Source organism: Tachysurus fulvidraco, chromosome 7, assembly GCF_022655615.1.
Source record: "Tachysurus fulvidraco isolate hzauxx_2018 chromosome 7, HZAU_PFXX_2.0, whole genome shotgun sequence".
Taxonomy (NCBI): Eukaryota; Metazoa; Chordata; class Actinopteri; order Siluriformes; family Bagridae; genus Tachysurus; species Tachysurus fulvidraco.
Genome location: NC_062524.1, coordinates 14,210,827 through 14,223,393, shown reverse-complemented (window position 1 = coordinate 14,223,393; position 12,567 = coordinate 14,210,827). Strand labels below are relative to the sequence as shown.

The following is a 12,567-nucleotide window of genomic DNA, read 5'->3' as shown; positions in this document are numbered from 1 at the left end:
GCGTTACCTTACCTGCCTTTGACACGCGTCCTGTCTGTCAAGCCAGACATGGTGCAATTGGATGCTTCTGTAGAGGTCAGGAATGGATGCCCTTCCCATAGGTGGATCTCGACCACACGAGATGATGAAACCACATAAGAGGAGGATGTGTTGAAGTTGTGTGATGCCCTTATCTACCCATGTGCATAAGTTGATTGGCTTCTTATTAATCATATAATCTGGGTTATTCCAGATCGGGGTGTATTTAGATGATGCAAGAGGGGTGTTTGTGATTTGATGAAATTTCCACCAGGCTGTCAGAGCTGTGGCTATTGTTGGTGATTTAAAACAGTGGTACTTTTTGATTGCCTGACTATAGAAAGGTAATTCTGAAATGTTAATCTCTTTACAAATTGACTGTTCAACATCTAGCCATGTGCTTTCTGATGGGTTAGGATGAATCCACTTGTATATGTTTTGGAGCTGATTGGCCAAAAAGTAGTGGTAGAAATGTGGTGCTTCCAGTCCTCCTTGTGTTTTTGGTTTCTGTAGTATAGTCAATTTAATTCTTGGAGTCTTATTTTTCCAATAGAATTTAGTGACGATTGGTGATTCAGTGGTGATTTAAACTAGGTGAGGGTGGGTAGTGCTGAAGTCATTGTAAATAAATAGTTTAATTTAGGGAGTAAAGTCATTTTAATTACTGATATTCTGCCCATAATGGATAGTGGTAAATTCATCCAGCGGTGAAGGTCATCATTTATTGTTTTAAGTAATGGAGTAAAATTGAGTCCAAACAGCTCTGACAGCCTGGGGGAAACATTAATGCCCAAGTATTTGATATAGTTAGTACACAAAGGAATAGGTGATGCCTGGGATGTCACATCCAAGCTGTTGGAATGTAATGAAAGTATGGCTGATTTACTCCAGTTGACGGAGTATTCAGAGATATTTGAGAATGAATCAATGAGTCTAATCGTTTCTTGTAATGATGATGAGGGGTCTTGTAAATATAGTAATATAACATCAGCGTAAAAACTAATTTTGTGGTGCATGTTTAGTATTTGAATTCCTTTAATGTAGCTGTTTTGACGGATAGCTGCTGCTAATGGTTCAGTGAAAATGGTAAATAATGAAGGGGAGAGTGGGCATCCTTGTCTTCATGTTGCAGCGTGAAGATATGTGATGTTAGTCAATTGGTGATGACAGTCGCTGAAGGTGATGTATACAGAATTTTGATCCAATTAATAAATGACTCCCCAAAACCAAACCTCTCTAATGTGGAAAACAGGAATTTTCAATTGACCCTGTCAAAAGCTTTTTCTGCGTCGAGAGTAACTATGATGGTTTTGGTTTTTTGAGTTGATGAATAATGCATCAAGTTAAAAAGTCTGCGTGTGTTGTTGGATGAAAGTCTACCTTTGATGAAACCGGTTTGACCTGGATGGATTATAGATGGTGTGACTTTTTCTATTCTACATTGTACATAATGTCTACATTGATTAGGGAAATCGGGCGATAACTTGATGGTAATGTTGGTCCTTTATTTGGTTTAAGAAGGAGTGAAATTGTGGCTGTGTTCATAGTATCTGGGAGTTTTGATTTTTGTTTTGATTCAGTAATCATACGGATAAAAAGTGGTGATAAAATGGACCAAAAGTGTTTGTAGATCTCAGCAGGGAATCCATTGGGGTCTGGTGCTTTGTTGTTTGGCATGAGTTTGAGGGCATTAAAAAGTTCATATTCTGATAAGGGAGATTCAAGAGTATTTATTTGATGTTTACTGAGTTGAGGTAGGTTGATATTGTTGAGGAATGAGTCAATGTCTTTCTGATCTGGGTCTTTATTGGAGTAATATAATTTACTATAAAAATTTTGAAAGATTTGATTTATTTCTTCTGGTGAGTTGGTGGATTTCCCTGCTGTGTCTACAATTACTTGTATTGTAGCTTTTTCCTTATTTTGTTTGATTGGATTTGCCAAATATTTACCAGATTTGTTATTATGATGGAAGTTTTCTTGTCGTAGCCTATGAATTAGGAATTGTGCATGTTTATTGATTAATTCGTTCAATTTGAATTTATATTTTCTTAATGAATCCTGTTTCTTCTGTTGGGTTATTTATGTTAATGTCATCTAGTTGTTTAATTTTTTTCTACTTGTTCATCCTTTTCTTTCCTTTTTTTGTAAACTGAAAATGAAATTATTTTTCCTCTTAGTACTGCTTTTCCTGTTTCCCCCAGAAGAGATGGAGATGTTTCCGGTGAGTCATTCATCTCTAGAAAACATGCCCACGCTCTTTTGAAATAACTGTCAAAATCATGATCTTTCAGAAGAGATATGTTAAATCGCCATCTGGTAGTGGGTTTATGTTGACTAGTTGTGTTCCATTTTAATGTTACCGGGGCATGATCACTGATGGCTATTGGATGAATCTTTGATTCAGAAATATTTGATATGATAGAATTACTGGTAAGAAAGAAGTCAATGCGGGAATATGAGTGGTGTACTGGTGAGAAAAATGAGTATTCTTTACTGTTAGGATGCTGTAGACGCCAACTATCGCCAAGACGTAAAATCACTCATCATCTGTTTCATGGTTTCTGCAGATTTCCTATTGCGTTTATTGCCTAAACTATTACACCTATCTATTGTTAGATCTAGAACTGTATTGAAATCACCTGCAATTATAACTGAACAATTAGAAAAATTTGAAATTGAAGAGAAAAAGTTCTGGAAAAAGGATGGGTCATATGTGTTTGGGCCATACAAGTTGCCAATTGTGACCGGACTATTATTAATGGAGATGTTTATAATAATGAAACATCCTTCAGGGTATGTAATAGTGCTGTTATGAACAAAAGAGATTTTTTTATTCATTAGAATGCATACTTCTCCTTGTTTTGTGTTGTAGTGAGCCGAGAATAAATGACTGTAATTTGATGATTTAATTTTGTTATAATCTGATTCCGATAGATGTGTTTCTTGCAGGAGATATATGTCGGCTTGTAGTTTATTTAAATGATTGAAAACATTGACCTTCTTTGTCTGAGAACCAAACCCACAAATGTTCCAGGTTACAAAAGTGATAGATGACATGTTTTAGTAATTATGGCAGTTATTGACTCAGGAATGAAAGTGAAGTGTTCAGAAAAGCCAGGGGGTAATATAGTCCATCTATGTATAATTTCTCCACTGTAATGACTGCCTTTTTTCCTTAATTTATTTTGTTTTCGGATTGAGAAGAGTTGTTTCCGGCGTTGGAGAATGACCTTTGGATATTGATCATTGAGTCCATAATTTGTGCCTTTGAGTTGTTTGCCTTGCCTCTGAACCAGTTCTTTGTGTTTATAGTGTTCGAATTTTGCGATGATCGCTCGTGGTCGGTTGTTATTGTTTTTAGATCTTATACAGTGAACTCGGTGAAAGGTGATGCTCTGTACCGTTTCCGCCGGTAATTTGAGTTGTTTTATCATGAAATCCTTTACTGATTTTTTGGGGTCGTCTGGAGTTTGTAAAGGATGCCTGTGAAAACTAAATTGTCCCTCATGCTGCGTGATTGCAAGTCCAAAATGTTTTCTTTCATGGTTTTTTATGGTGAGTTTATTTTCGATTGACAACAAAATATCGCTTACCTCAGTGCAGCATGGCGGTTTGGGTGATGTGGAAGGTGTTGTACTTGGGCTGAAAGGTGAATCGGGACGAGGTCTCTTGTAGTTTGGAGTGGGGTTACCTTTACTTTTTTTGTTGTGATCTGGTTTGTCCCTGTTCATGGTGCAGCAGAGTGTGTTGTAGTGCACGTCGATATATTCTTCAAGATGATCCAGGTTGTATAATATAATCTGGTTTGACAAAAAAAAAAAAAAAAAAAAAAAAAAAAGGAGAAAGAGAAAAAAAACAAAACAAAACAGAATGTTGTAGGTATGTAGGTATGTTGTAGGTATTTCAGCTGGAGTTGTTTACAATCTAGCAAACACTTTAACTTTTACCCAAAATGGATTCCATCACCAAAGCAACACTATCCTCAATGAGAACCAGACTGTCACACATGTGGAACAGGTCAGATCCAAATGCTGGTTTATTAGGCAATATCCAAAACAGGCAAAGGTCAAACATCAGGCGAACAGCAACATCAAAGGAAATCCAAAAACAATAGTCAATAATCCGGGCGTAGGTCAGGGCAAGTAGCAAACATTCGTAAACACGATAAACAGGCAGGGTCAAAACAAGGCAATAGACGGAAGAGAAATAATACACTCAGAATGCAGACAGGGCTAGTAATAATTCACGCCATCAGCGCATTCTGAGTGAGCTTAAATAGACCAGGTGATTACAAACAGGAAACAGGTGTGCTGTGTTGGTGGTGCAATGAATTGTGGGAAATGGAGTCCTGATGATAAAGTGCAGCAAATCCTCTGCAGGCCAGCAGAGGGAGCCCTCATGGCTCTCATAACACAGACACTAACTCACCTCAGTTCAGTTCCTTTTCGGATATTGCTGTGATTGGGCTCTAGATAAGCTCAAATGAAGTGTTTAAAAAAAAAATCTCTTTCAGGTCTTATATCCAAAAACTCTCTGCCCTTGGCATATTCCTTTAAAAGTTGGCTGAAAGAATCAATACCAGTCCTTATGCCAGCAGCCCTAATGCTAGCAGTGTTGTAATTATTCTGAAACAGCTAACAAAAAAGTTTCTTTTTCCATTTTAATTCATCCACTCTGAAGTGGATCCAAAAATCAAAACATTTGTTTACGAAATCTTCAGCATCATAACGTTAAAGCAACTGGAGGGACATTTTCAATCTTTTGCTGCCATAAAAACAAACAAAAATCAAACAAAAATTCTCTGTGCTCTGTCTGTATAGCAAAAAAATACTAAAACTTATGTCTAACACAGATGGCTTCTCCTGTATCTCCAGAAAAAGAAAATCTTTACAGTATTGATAAAAGTTCACTTTTGGTTTTGGAGCAGATCTTATTGGTTTGTATCTTAAATCCAAACAGACAGCTTCCACTCATCCATTTCGCTGCCATGGCTGCTCCCTCTCTGCTCTCTGCTTCCATCACTCTTGTTTTTTTCATGTACACATTGTTTTCCCTCATCATGTTGCTGCTTTGACTTTCGGTTCCTTTCTGCTCTGTCTGGAGCAGAAAGATGCTGTCTTTTGTGTTTCTGTTCTGCTGCTGAAGTGCCCTGGGTGACGCCTCCAAATCTACCAATTGTTTTAACAGAGCCTTTGGTTTTTCAGCGATGGAATAGCCTGCTGATGCTGAAGTGGCTGTCCAGGACGATGCATACCTTCCGTATCCTCCTGGTTTCTTATCCTTTCTCATGATGAGGTCATTGTGCAGGCCATAAGGCCACTGTCTAGGCTGCAGAAAATCAAAAATGGTGCCCAGTCCGAGATGGAGCATCTCCCAGACATTAAGTAGCAAGCAGAGAATGGTGACAGCGTACATGATGTGCAAAAAGATTGTCTTCTCTGTCAGACAGGAAACAAAACAATCTACACTGTAAGGACACGGTTTACTCGAGCACACATAATGAGCCTGGACAGCAAAACCATAAAGCATATACTGACAAAACAGGAAGCCTATTTCTAAAGCAGACCGAGTTAGCAGATGGAGGACATACACTCTCATTAGTCCATCTCGCTGGATTCTCTGTCGGCCATCATGTCGTGTTTTTGTACCACTTCTTGTATACGGAGCTACTGTACGCTATAACTTTGACTTTCCATTGTGGTCATGTTGTAAATCACCGAAGCTTCCTCTTGATCTTCCTCAGCAACCTCCTGATCTCGGGTCTGATGTCTGCCCAGGGGAAACTTTCTACTCTTGGAAAATTTCACTGAAGTGCCCTCTTTGCCTTCTTCCATCCGAGCAATCGTGTTCATTGCATAGCCGAGATAAAACAGAGAAGGGGTGGACACTAAAATGATCTGAAATACCCAGAAGCGGACGTGTGAGAGTGGCAAAAAAGGCATTGAAGCATACATTCTCGCAGCCTGGCTGGAGTGTGTTACACACAAAGCTGCTCTGTTCGGCAGTGAGAATGATCCGAAAAACCACAAGGACTGTGAGCCAAATTTTTCCCACAAATGTTGAATGGTTGTGAATTTTTTCTAAGAGGCAAGTTAAGAAGCTCCAGCTCATTGTGACTTGGAACTGGAATGACTCTGACTCACTGCATTAACCTTCCTATTTTCCCTGGGTCTTTTTGACCCGGCTAGAAGATTTTAATGTGTCATAACTTGGGTTTTCTTCCTCATATTTGCCTGAAATTTACCAGGATTGTTCCAAATTATGAACTTTGCAAGTACAATTAATTTTGTCTATTTTTGTTGAACTATGTTTTCAGAACAATATATACTTTGCGTTTTGGATCCGCTTGGGTCATTTTGACCCGGCCACATTTAGTGGGGCAATAGGAAGCAGAGCAGGATCTACAAGCCTGTTTCGCTCTCACGGATTGGACTGTTTTTGAAGCTGCTGCCTCTGACCTGGACGAGCTCACAGAGACTGTAACATCATACATCAGTTTTTGTGAGGATTTGTGTATTCCTACCAGAACTCACTTAACCTACAACAATAACAAGCCATGGTTCACTGCGAAACTCAGCCAGCTCCGTCAGACCAAAGTGGATGCTCACAGAACTGAGGATAGAGTCTTGTACAAACAGGCCAAATACACACTGGAAAAGGAGATCAGAGTGGCAAAGAGGAATTATTCCGAAAAATTACGGATTCTATTTTCCTCCAATGACTCAGCTTCAGTGTGGAAAGGTCTGAACGCCATCACCAACTACACGACTCCATCCCCCAGCACTGTGGTGAATCAACAACTGGCAGACGACCTGAATGAGTTCTACTGTAGGTTTGAAAAAGCCCAATTCTCACCTTCCGTAACCCCCGAATCAGTCACACCTTCAATCCAGTTCGGTGAAGATGATGTGTGTCAGGTCTTCAGGAAGACCAAGAGAAGAAAGGCTCCAGGCCCAGACAGTGTTTCACCAGCCTGTCTGAAAGCCTGTGCTGATCAGCTAGCCCCCATCTTCACGCGGATATTCAACACATCACTGGAGCTGTGTGAAGTACCCTCATGCTTCAAAAGCTCCACCATCATCCCCGTCCCAAAGAAACCCAAAATCACGGGATTTAATGACTACAGACCTGTGGCTCTAACATCTGTGGTCATGAAATCATTTGAAAGCCTGGTTCTGGCCTATCTGAAGGACAACACGGGACCGTTACTGGACCCCCTGCAGTTTGCCTACAGAGCAAACAGGTCTGTGAATGATCCAGTCAATATGGGACTGCATTATGTTCTGCAGCATCTAGACAGACCAGGGACGTATGTGAGGATCCTGTTTGTGGACTTCAGCTCTGCCTTTAACCTTTTTTACGGGTCGCCGTGCCATGCACGGCACGGAAGTCAAAGTGGCCACTAGGGGATGACCCAGAAACAAGCTTCAATTCAACTTTAAAGCATCAAATCCTCCAAAAACACGAAAAAACCTATTTACCTAGTAAAGTTTATACTCTCAATATTTTTTTAAGCCCACACACAAAGCATAATATGATTCATAGCCTTCATACAATTAGAAAAAAATTTTGGACAAAACTGACCTAGGTGGCGCTATACCGGTTTTTCCCTTACCTTTAGAAGTTACAGGCCTTTTTTCACACCAGAGTGATAGAGAGAGAGTCTATGCTTGTTTATGGCCTTTCAGACTGAGCATGCAGCCTTTTATTTCTCTTTCTTCACTGGGGTAATATATTCCAAAACAAATAATCCACAAAAATCCACACAGGTCCAAGGAATTGAAATCTGTAAGCCTTTTAATCCAAAACGCTCTGGTCGTGCCGCAAATATTCCGTTAGTGTTCTGAAAACTGGAAACAGAAGTGCGCCATCATCTCGTTTTGCCGCTCTAACTTCTCATTGGGATATTCAAAAATTCAAAGTCTACGTCATATTTATAGCCCAGGTCCTTACGAATCAAATAAGCCCTCATTTGAGCCAATCGGTCCTTGTATGGCAGAGATAGACGGCTGAGAAGCCAATGATGGCATGACCTCATTTTTGGGAACCCGCATTTGACTGACAATTACTCCTTCCAATAGCAATGAAATGGGCTGGGACCTATACAGCTGTTTAGCCAATAAGCAGACGATTCCAGCGCTATGCGGCATGCCGTATGTTCTTTGCCTGTGTCTGCGTGAACTGGATGCGAAAAATTCTTGCGTAATCCATGACCTTTTGTCCCTCTCACAGCTCAGGGTGTCAAGTTACAGGCCTTTTTTCACACCAGAGTGATAGAGAGAGAGTCTATGCTTGTTTATGGCCTTTCAGGCTGAGCATGCAGCCTTTTATTTCAAAGTTATATAGTAAACAAGTACACAAAAACGCTGCACCCGACGACCATGTCCGTAGAAAAATATTTTTATTGAAGCCATTTTTGGGTCTTTTGACTTGAAATTTTTTTTGGTGAAAGCCAAGACATGTGGCTATGACCCTCAGTTGTTATTTGGTCCCTAGCATGTTCCAGAAAAATAAGATTAATCAGTTTATCAGGTAAACAACCCAGGCGGAAATGAAAACCTTCCATTCTAGCCCCTGTAACTTTGTGCCAGTAAGGCCTAGAATCAATCTGAAACTAGTTTCTGAAACTAGAGCATCTCTTCTTTCAAATGAGACCAGGCCACCCCTGTGTGTCAAAGTATGTGGGAGCTGTACCACTTTTTGTTGGGTAGGTCATGTAGGCGAAAAACCTGCAAAAGGGGGGCAATGGCACCATCATCCCATCACTCCTACAGCCCAAATTAGCCCAGCTCTCCATGCCCTCCTCTGTCTGTCAGTGGATCATCAGCTTTCTGACAGACAGGCAGCAGCTAGTGCGACTGGGTAAACTCAAATCTAGCACCCACACCGTCAGCACTGGTGCCCCCCAGGGCTGTGTCCCACTACTCTTCTCCCTGTACACGAATGACTGCACGAATGACTGCACCTCTAATGACCCATCTGTCAAGCTCCTGAAGTTTGCAGACGACACCACACTGATTGGCCTCATCCGAGACAGTGACGAGTCTGCTTACAGACTGGAGGTTGAGCAGCTGGCTGTCTGGTGCAGCCTTAACAACCTGGAGCTGAACACGCTCAAGACAGTGGAGTTGATAGTGGACTTTAGGAAAAACCCCCCTGCTCTTCCCCCACTAACCATCATGGACAGCATTGTCACAGCAGTGGAGTCATTCAGATTCCTGGGAACCACAATCTCCCAGGACCTGAAGTGGGACATTCACATCGACTACATTGTGAAAAAGGCTCAGCAGAGGTTGTACTTCCTTCGTCAGCTGAAGAAGTTCAACCTGCCACAGGATTTGCTGAAACAGTTTTACACTGCCATGATCGAATCCATCCTCTGCACCTCAGTAACTGTTTGGTTCAGCTCAGCCACCAAATTCGATCTCAGAAGACTACATAGGGTAGTCCGGACTGCTGAGCGAATCATTGGCACAACTCTCCCCACTCTCCAAGACCTGTACTCCTCCAGAGTGAGCAAAAGAGCAAAGAAAATCACTCTGGACCCCTAACATCCAGCACACTCCCTCTTTGAACTGTTGCCATCTGGTTGGGGGATGTGGTAGCTCAGTGGTTAAGGTGTTGGGCTACTGATCAGAAGGTCACGGGTTCGAACCCCAGGTCCACCAAGCTGCCACTGCTGGGCCCCTGAGCAAGGCCCTTAACCCTCAGTTGCTCAGTTGTAAGTCACTCTGGATAAGGGTGTCTGCTAAATGCCGTAAATGTAATGTAATGTAATGGTCGTAATGTAATGTAATGGCCCTGAGCTCCAGAACGACATAGGAACAGTTTCTTCCCTCAAGCAATCCACCTGATGAACAATTAACACCATGGAACACACAACTCCTAATATTTGCATACATATTGTCTGTACTGTTTACTTCAACTGCACATTTCACAATTGCACATGTGTACATACAAATTGTATATATTGTATACTTATTTGCATATGTATATTTCATATGTTTATTTAAACTGCACATTTTTAAACTGTATCTTCTATACTGCATATGACATCCTGTTACACTGTGGAGATTATCTCACTAAAACAAATTCCTCGCATGTGTAAACATGACTGACAATAAAGCTGATTCTTCTGATTCTGAATATTAATCTTCTGTTGCATGTTAAAAGTGGTGTGTGTGTGTGTGTGTGTGTATGTATGTGTAAAGCAATATAAAAAAAAAACATTTTATTGAATTTTACTTTTATTGTTTTTCAGGAAATAAAGAAATAACCTGACTGGCAGACCAGTGCAAAAAAATTAATAAAAGTAATTTTGACAGATCCTGTCTCTCAAAAGTCTTCCGTCTCTGTTGGCCTCTAAAATCTGTAGGTGTTCCTCTGGGCCATCTTCCTCAATACAAATAGGGTGGCTCTCTCCTCTTATAGTGGCAATATTGTGAAGCACAACACAAGCCACTAAAATGGCGCATGCCCTCTCTGGACTAACCCGGAGCCCACGCAGACACTGAAACCGAGATTTGAGGATCCCTATAGTCATCTTCACCTTGGCCCGTGTTCGGCTGTGAGCCAGGTTAAACCATGTCTGAGGTCCAGGCTCAGGTTCAGGGTAGGGTGTCATTAAATAGGGCAGGCAAGGGTATCCTCTGTCCCCCAGCAAGTAACCATTGTACTGTCCTGTAATGATTGACGTGTACAATACAAATAGAATGTAAAAAGGAAAAAAAAAACAACAATTATATAAAGCAAAACATACCCTGCTGAAATGTCTGGCATAATGATGACTCGCGGAAAATTCTGGCATCATGCACAGATCCTGGCCATTTTGCCTCGACATTGGTAATGATTTGGGTTGCCTCACATATTACCTAGTTAGTGGAAAAAGTAATGACTTTAATGATTTTAAGAAGGGAAAAAATTAAGTTGTTTCCTGCACATTGATACTATGAATAGATTTCCTATTAACATAGTCTCCCTCATTTATTGGTGGAGCTTTAATAGGAATGTGAGTGCCATCAATGCACCCAATTACATTTGGAAACCATGAAACAGAAAGTTATGGAAGTATGAAGTGTGTGTGCGCATAATGAATACATGTATAGATATAAATAATATGACTAAATATTAAATATGCGTCATAGATTTTACTACAAAGGACAAACCTGCCACTCTGTGGAATTCGTCTTTAATAACAAGCAGAGGTTTATGGCCAGGGAACTGCACAAACGTGGCTAAGAACTGTATAAGTGCCAGACATACTGTACGAATGGCTCTACACACAGTTGCCTTTCCCACATGCTCTGAATTACCCACACTGTGCAAAAAATGGCCAGACGCAAAAAACCTAAGTGCTAAGCGCAGAAGTTTGTCACATTTGCGATATGCGGTTTTAAAAGACGTGTTAAATAAACTAACAAATCTTTTGAAAAACGATAACGCTCTTTCAAATATTCATTAGGGTATGCAAACACATCAATACACCGTCTTATAACCCTCTCCCGATGAAAAAAACCTCGTATAATTTGTGCTTCTACGTCCACAGGATCCTCATCAAAAGGGCACGCCATGGTCACCAACCTTCTGCAACGAAGTTACACTGAAACATAACCTGCTCCCGAGCAGGTTATCTTCAGAGAGTCAGTTGCTATGGTTACATACATACCCAGAAAGTTACCTCCGTTTTTGGAACTGAAAGTTGAGGTTATCCACGAACTTACCCTTAAACATACCCAGGTATGTCACATAACCTGCTTTCTGGAATACCCCCCTGGTCTATTTAAGCTCACTCAGAACTATCTGATAGCGCGAAGTATTGTTAGCTTGTCTGCATTCTGAGCATGTTTGCTACCTGACCTACGCCTGGATTATTGACTACTGTTTTTGGATTTCCTTTGATGTTGTTGTTTGTCTGATGCTTGAACCTTGCCTGTTTTGGATATTGCCTAATAAACTAGCATTTGGATCTAACCTGTTTATTGTGCATGACAGAATACTTTGCTCAACAAGATCCAGCGGTTTATTTCATCCACCCTGGTGTCATAACTACATCAGCCATAAACCCAACAACTAAATCCAGCATTCCCAGTAAGTCTTCCAGCACCTTTATTGACCACTCATCTAAGGATTCAGCAGTGATATTTTCCAGTTCTGATTGGTGTGTAGGGGCACGGTGGCTTAGTGGTTAGCACATTCGCCTCACACCTCCAGGGTTGGGGGTTCGATTCCCGCCTCCGCCTTGTGTGTGTGGAGTTTGCATGTTCTCCCTGTGCTTCGGGGGTTTCCTCCGGGTACTCCGGTTTCCTGCCCCGGTCCAAAGACATGCATGGTAGGTTGATTGGCATCTCTGGAAAATTGCCAAGGTTGGCCGACTTGATGTCTCTCCGCCAACAAGGACGCCCAATTATTCTGGACATGTGCGGTGGGTTTGTACCTCAGCGACTTGGAATTAAAGTTGTACTTAAATGACTGTTTGGATGGAAAAATGGAAAATGGAAAAATCCTCTACTCCCAAAATGGCCACCACTATGCCGGTCTCAGATCATA

The 12,567-nt window shown here is 41.1% G+C and overlaps 2 pseudogenes; both read right to left on the bottom strand.

Annotated features, from left to right (window-relative positions):
- Positions 1 to 4,966: 4,966 nt before the first annotated feature.
- On the bottom strand, positions 4,967 to 6,132 carry LOC113653833 (annotated as a pseudogene).
- A 4,192-nt stretch (positions 6,133 to 10,324) lies between these two features.
- Positions 10,325 to 11,723, bottom strand: LOC125145183 (annotated as a pseudogene).
- Positions 11,724 to 12,567: the final 844 nt, after the last annotated feature.